An 8,203-nucleotide genomic window follows, 5' to 3' on the forward strand; every position below is an offset into this window, starting at 1 on the left:
CCCTAAACATAATAATTTCTGATTTGAAAAATTCGTCTTTGCTGTTCTTAGCCCATTAATGCATAGTTGTTTGATGTTGAATAGATTGTATCTGTTGTACTAGGTTGTGTCTCCAGCCATTTTGTCTATGCAACTACAGGACATTCCTTGATGCTTGCCTTAAAATAGTATTTTAGCAAAAAAATTGGTGTCACTTTCATATCAAGTGTGCAGAACAAGCCGGAAAACATGAGAAAAATGGCAAGTCTGGATATCTCAATTCTCATTCATGATAATCCAGTGACAGAACAGTTAATGAATAATCCAGAAGAGAGTTCCTGCAAAGCACTACAAACACTACTGGTAAACGTGGTGAATGAAAAGAATGAAAGCTTGCAAAGGACTCAGTTTGAACCTGATAGGGAGAGAGAGAGGAGGCAAAACAAACATTAATACAGGAATCTCGTGACTGTGAGGAAATGACTCAAAGACTGATACAGTAGTTGCGTGAACAGGTTGAGAACAGTCAAAGAGAAATAAAGGAATTGTGAGAGCAGGCTGAGAACAGTCAAAGGGAAAGAAAGGAATTGCCTGAGCAGGCAGAGAACAGATGAAGAGAGACAGGAATTGCGTGAGCAGGCTGAGAAAAGTCAAAGAGAACTACAGGAATTGCATGAACGTGAGGAAGCTAATCAAAGCATAAGACAGGAATTGTGACATCGGTATGAGAATAGACAAAGATCAATAAAGGCATTCATGGTATCCATAAACAGACAGCTGAAAGAATTCAGGGAGACCACACAGGGAATGCTGAATGGAGCCCAACAGCAGGAATGAGAGTCCAAGTAAACCATAACCAATCAACTAAGTGATTTGAGAACACCAAATTAAGGAAGTAAAGAAGTTCATAGAAGATCTAAAGCAAAACTCCAACAAAGAATTTGAAGCCATCAAAACCGACCAATTAGAAGGAAAAGAAATAAAAAAACCAAGTAGAAAGACAACAGTAGGTTACAGCATGCAGAAGATCGAATCTCGGGGATTGAAGACAGCCTAGGTATTATAGAGAAAGAACATACAACTATCCAAGACAAATCCAAGAAATATGATAGATCTATTCAACATTTGGAATACACGATCAGAAGGCCTACTCTGAGGACAAATGGTGTAGAGGAGCACGTAGAGACAGAAGTTAATTGTCTAGGAAATTTGTTTAACAGGATCCTAGCAGAGAACTTTCCAAACAAACAAAAAGATAGGCCTATTCAGATACAAGATGCTTGTAGAACCCCAAATAGACCAGACCAGAACAGCACTTCCCATTGTCACATTATAATCCACACAGGACCAATTCAGACCAAGAATAAGTTCCTAAAAATGTCAAGGAGAAAAGATCAATCATCTATAAAGGAAAACCAATTAGAATCACCTCATATTTTTCAGCATAGATAATTAAAGCAAGAAGAGCCTGAAAGGCTGTATACCATGCCCTAAAGACAAACAATTTTCAACCAATAATACTGTACCCAGCTAAACTCTCCTTCATAACCGAAGGTCAAATAAAAACTTTCCATAGCAAAGAAAAACTGAAAAATATATCTCCACCAAACCAGCCCTATAAAAAATACTTAAAGATGGCCTACACACAGAAAACCAACAAGACCACAATAATGGCTAAGAAACCACACCCAAACTGAGAATCCAAGAACCATAGGAAGAACCAAGTTTCCACAGCCCCCAAGGAGGTGGATAGCATGGCAGGAGCTACCAAACACCTCACAGTCCTACCTCTCACATTAACGGACTTAAAGCTCCAATTTAGCGAAATAGACTGTCTAGTTGTATTAAAAAGCAAGATAATTCTATCTCCTGCCTTCAGGAGGCACACTTTACCTATAAAACAAACACGTTTTTATAATGAAAGGCTGGAATGAAATCTACCAAGCAAACGGCTGCAATAAACAGGAAGGAGTTGCTATAATAATATCAGATAAAATATGCTTCGAATTCAAATTAGTGAAAAGAGATAAAGAAGGTCGCTACATACGACTTAAGGGTTCTCTACTTCAGGAGGATATTACAATTCTAAATATGGAATCAGCAAACAATGGAGCACCAAAATTTATCCAAGACACTATTTTCCCTCAGATCTCACATAGATCCAAAGACATTAATTGTTGAGGATGTTAACACACCACTATCCTCAGTATATAGATCAAATCAGCAAAAAAATCAACAGAGAAACCGCAGATTTATACAACTGCATAGAGCAAATAGATTTAACAGACATCTACTGAATATTTCATCCAGTAGCATGAGAATACACGATTTACTCTGCAGTACATGGAACATTTTCCAAAGAGATCACATTTTAGGTCACAAAGCAAACTTGTCCAAATTCAGAAACACTGAAGTTACACCTTGCATTCTTTCAGACCACAAGGGAATAAAATTAGAACTCAACACCAAAAGACACCAAAAAAGTCTTGTAACACATGGAGGCTGAACGACACACTGTTGAATAACCAGGGGGTCACGGAAGAGATTAGAAAGGAAATTCAAATGTCCATGATATTCAACAAAAACGAACACACAAATTACCAGTTCCCAGTTCCTCTGGGACACTGCAAAGGCAGTACTCAGAGACAAGTTTATAGCTCTGAGTTCCTACACCAACAAATTAGAGAGATCTGAATCCAACCACTTAATGCGACATCTGAACCACCTTGACAAAGATCAGCAAGATAAACCCCAATTCAATAGATGGAAAGAAATAATTAACATTAAATCAGAGTTAAACGAATTAGAATTAAAAAAGAAACAGAAAGAATCAACAAAACAAAAAGTTGGTTCTTTGAAAAAATTGGCAAACCCTTAGCAAATCTTATCAGAAAAAGAAGGAACACACCCAAATAAATAAACTCAGATGTGAGAATGGATATATCACCACAGAAACAACCAAGATTCTGAACATTATAAGGGAATATTTTCAAACCTTTATGCTAATAAGTTTGAAAACTTGGCAGAAATGGACCCATTGCTAGCAATTATCAACATGCAAATACTAAACCAAGATGAGTTAAAGCATCTTAAGGGGCCCATATCAAGCGTTGAAATAAACACACCAATAAGAGGCCACCCATCTAAAAAAATCCCAGGAACTGATGGATTTACAGCAGAATTGTACAAGACCTTCAAAACAGCTCACACCAATACTGCTCCAACTCTTCAATGAAATTGAATGAGAAAGCTCACTACCGAACTCATGCTATGAAGCCATCATAACCTTCATCCCAAAACCAGGCAGGGAATCATCAAAGAAAGAGAACTATAGACCCATTCCTTTGATGAACATTGATGCAAAGCTTTTCAACAAAATCTTGGCCAATCGAATTCAACAATTACTCCAAAAAATCATATACCACTATCATACAGGATTCATTTCTGGGATGCAAACCTGGTTCAATATACACAAATCAATTAATATAATTTATCACATCAACAAGAGCAAGGATTAAAATCACATGGTTATCTCAACAGATGCAGAAAAAGCATTGGACCAGATCCAACACCCCTTTATGATGAAGGTTCTGGAAAAATTAGGATCCATGGAACATTCCTCAATACAATAAAAGCTGCATATGGAAAACCTACATCCAGCATTATATAATTAACAGTGAAATACTAAAGCCATTTCCTCTTAACTCAGGAATGAGACAAGGATGTCCACTCTTTCAACTTCTCTTCAATTTAGTATTAGAATGCCTAGCTACAGAAATAAGACAATATTCCATAAAAGGGATCCAAATAGAGAAAGAAGAAGTAAAATTCTCCCTCTTTGCAAATGACATGATCTTGTACTTAAAGAATCCCATGGACTCCACTCCCAAATTACTCAAGCTGATTCAAAACTTTGGCAAAATAGCAGGGTATAAAATTAACCCCCAAATTAATGGCTTTTCTGTATGCCAACAATGAGAAAAGCGTGGCTCAAATCAAGAAAGCTTTTCCATTTGTAATAGCCCCACAAAAATAAAATACCTAGGAATTAACTTAACCAAAGCAGTGAAAGACTTCTATGATGAAAACTTTAAAAATCTGAAAAAGGAAATCAAAACAGAACTTAGAAATTGGCAAAACCTCCCATGCTCCTCGATAGGAAGGATAAACATTGTGAAAATGGCAATATTTCCCAAGGCTATCTACAAGTTCAATGCCATACTTATCAATATTCCAAACGCATTCCTCAAGGAAATAGAAGAGGCATTCCAAAAATTCATATGGAAAAGCAAAAGACCCCCAATTGCAAAAAGCGATACTTATCAGAAAGAACAGTGTTGGAGGAATATCAATACCAAACTTCAAACTCTACTACAAAGCCATATAAATTAAAACTGTTTTGTACTGGTACAAGAACAATGGAACAATAGAATAGAATTAAAAACCCAGAAATTAACCTACAGACCCATAATCATCTAATATTCAATAAAGGATCTAAAAAGATAAAATCAAAGAAAGACAGACTGCTCAGTAAATGGTATTGGCAAAATTGGTTAATCACTTGTAGAAAATTAAGGCTAGATCCTTATATATCACCCTATACCAGAATCAACTCCAAATGGATCAAAGACCTCAGAGTCAAAGCAGACATTCTGAAAACATTACATGATGGAATAGGAGAAACCCTAGGTCTCTTTGACAAAGGCTGAAATTTTCTAAAAAGAAACCCAGAAGCACAACGAAGGAAAGAAAGGTTGGACAAATGGGATTGCATGCAATTGCAGAGCTTCTGCATGGCAAAGGACATAGCTAGCAGGATCAATAGAAAGCCCACGGAATCTGAGATGATCTTCACTAGCCATACAACCGACAAGGGTTTCATATCTAAAATAGACCTGGAAAACAAAAAATTAAATCCTCCAACAACAAATACTCAACGAAAATACTGTCCAATAAATAAGTGGGCTAAAGACATAAAGAGAAACTTCTCTGAAGAGGAAAGAAGGGTGACCAATAAACACATGCTCAACCTCCCTAGCCATAAAAGAAATGCAAATCAATCAACATTGAGATATCACCTCACGTAAGTTAGAATGGCTATAATCAAGAACTCTAAAACCAACAGATGCTGGAGGGGATGTGGACAAAAGGGAACCTTAATGCATGTTTAGTGTGTGTGTAATCTTGTTCAACCACTTTGGAATGTAGTATGGAGATTCCTCCAAAGACTCCACATAGAGCTTCCCTATGACCCAGCAATCCCACTTTTGGGCATTTACCCAAATGATCACAAACAAGATCATACTAAAACTACCAGCACAAATATATTTATTGCAGCATTACCATAGCTAAGATATGGAACCAACCCAGATGCCCCTCAGTAGATGAATGGATGAAGAAAATGTTGTATATATACACAATGGAATTCTATATCTCTATCTGAAAGAATGATATTGCCCCAGGAAATGGAAACTTTGAAAAATTATATTAAGTGAAGAAAACCAGGTCCAAAGAATCATAGGTCCCATGGTTTCACTTATTAGCAATTGCTAGTGTATGTCTGAGACACGCAGAAATTGTTAGATAAGTTGATGTTAGGTGAAATGAACCGCAAGATAAGAATTCAAATTTATTTTTCTTTCCTGTAATTATTTCTAACATATTTATAAGATGATTTCTTTGTTACTTTGTATGTCCCTCCCGCATGGTATAACCCCTGTTTTCACTGTATTTGATGTTGGTATAATTTGTGGAGGGGAAGGGAAAAACATTTTTAAATAGGGATACAGGTGGACCCATTGCAACAATGGGATATACAAAACATTATGTCGAAAAAACGAATTTTACAACTTTGGGTGGGGGGAAGTGGGATGGGGAAACGGGATGTAAGGGGGGTGAGATTGGAAGGGATGGTAAGGGGAAACAAAGGAGTATGCAACAATGCTTGATAAGAAATGTACTCATTACCTTGCCCATGTAATTGTAACCCCTCTGACTGGTATTTTCACACTTAAAAAAAAAAACAGGATAAACCATAAAATATAAAGTGATTTTGATAAAAAAATAAAAAATTATTCAGAATAAATTATCAATAAAAAAACAATCTTTACAGAAGCAAACTCTCAGAGATATTACATGACTTTGTAAAGGATAAAGTGGCTGAATTTAATGTAAGTTTAGAAGTATGACCATTCAAAAACATAAAAAGATATTCTTTATTTCATTATATAACCCAAAGCAGAAAGTAAACGTTGTTTAGATGATTTTTTTAAAACACAGTCTTTCAGGTGCTGGGAGGGTGGTTCAGTGTAGAGTGCTTGCCTTGCATGCATGAGGTCCTGGGTTTGATTCCTCAGCACCACATAAGCAGAAAAAGATGGAAGAGTTGCTGTGACTCAAGTAGTAGCACTAGCCTTGAGCTGAAGAGCTGAAAGACAGCACCCAGGACCCAGAGTTCAAGCCCCACAACCAACAAAAACAAAACAAAACAAAACACAATCTCTCACTTTTGTGTGCTCAACGTTGTTACACTAGTGCTTCAGTCTAGGGCTAAAAATTTAGGTGTGGACATTTATCAACACTCCTGATTCAGATTCTAATTGATAAAATGTTTAATCAATGTTTTGTTTTTACTAATTTTGCTTTTTGTAAATTCACATTTACCTATAAAAAACAGAGTGGCCATCCAATAACATTCTCAAAGTACTTCCTAATGATGACTTACAAAAAGTTGTATTATATTACAACAAGGAAAACAATGCTACAAATAAGGAAAACCAATACATAAATATTAATGATTAATAAAATAAAAAAACAAAACAATTACCACTGTTCCCAATATTTGAAATGTACTACATATTCGATTTATTATTTTCTCATATTGCTGTACATTTAAAACTGCCTAAGTCTATGATGTTAAACCAGAATTTTATAGGCTATCAATAGCCTTTAAAGTTACTCACTAAGATTATTATTTATGGTTCATCTCATCATTTGTATATGGCTTATACCATCATTTGTTCCTCGCTAACATATAAAGTAAGGAAGCCCTTAAATTTTAACAGAAACTGTGAAGGTAATGTCTTAAATCTTCACTCTGCTTCTTTACACAAACACTTTGCAACTGCTCATTAGTACAGTTTCTATAAACTCTGAAATGTACATACTTAGTAGTGTATGACTGCTACCATGAATCTTATATGCTTTGTGGAAAAGTTTTACATCCTGCTAAATAGTGTAAATTTTGGCATATATGAGCAAATTCCCAAAATTAAACATATTTAAAACATTAAAACTTTTAACAAATCTTAACACTTTCTATAGTGTTCATTATCACAGGTTCCTTGTACAGAATAATTGAATTCCTCCTCCAACACATGCGTTGAACAACAAATGTCTGGAATTATTTTGTTTTTGACATGTCAATCTTGACTTTATTCTTAAATGTGTTATGTAAAAAATACATGGTTCTAAAATTTCACCACAATTCTTTTGAATTTAATTTTTGTGGAATTGTCTACTTTAAGAAAATCAATTACGGGGCTGGGAAGTTGGTTCAGTGGTAGAGCACTTGCCTTGCATGCCTGAGGCCCTGGGTTCGATTCCTCAGCACCACATAAGCAAAAAGAAAAAACCCGGAAGTGGCGCTGTGGCTCAAGTGGTAGAGCGCTAGCCTTTAGCTGAAGAGCTGTGGGACAGCGCCAGGCCCAGAGTTCAGGCCCCACGACCGGACCCAAAAAAAAAAAAAAAAAGAAAATCAATTACACTTTATATATAAAAATGTTCTGTGCTCAATTCAGTAGTACATACACTAACATTGGAACAATAAAGAGAACAATAGCCCCTGACTGAGGATGACACGCATGTTCGTGAAGCATTCCCGATTTTTAAAAGAACAGATGCTGGATGGGCTTTGGACAGAAGGGGATCTTAATGCATTTTTGTTGGGAGTATAAACTTGTTCGAAGACTTTGGAAAGTAGTATGGAGGTTCCTCAAAAAACTACATAGAGTGCCTCTAAGACCCAGCAATCCCATTTTGGGCATTCATCCAAATGATCACAAACAAGACCATACTAAAACTACCAGCAAAACTATGTTCATTGCAGCATTATTTACCATAGATAAGATACATAACCAAACCCGATGCCCCACAGTAAATGAATGGATCAAGAAAGTGTATGTATTTGTGTGTGTGTGTGTGTGTGTGTGTGTGTGTGTGTGTG

The 8,203-nt window shown here is 36.1% G+C and overlaps 1 non-coding gene across 1 annotated transcript; it reads left to right on the top strand.

Moving 5' to 3' along the window:
• The first annotated feature begins 7,765 nt into the window (after positions 1-7,765).
• LOC122095080 lies at positions 7,766-7,867 on the top strand. Its single transcript, XR_006145026.1, has one exon. It is a non-coding gene; the product is annotated as a U6 spliceosomal RNA (small nuclear RNA).
• The last annotated feature ends 336 nt before the right edge of the window (positions 7,868-8,203 follow it).

The sequence above is a fragment of the Dipodomys spectabilis genome, unplaced genomic scaffold (assembly GCF_019054845.1).
Source record: "Dipodomys spectabilis isolate Male_0828 unplaced genomic scaffold, ASM1905484v1 ptg000333l, whole genome shotgun sequence".
Classification (NCBI taxonomy): Eukaryota; Metazoa; Chordata; class Mammalia; order Rodentia; family Heteromyidae; genus Dipodomys; species Dipodomys spectabilis.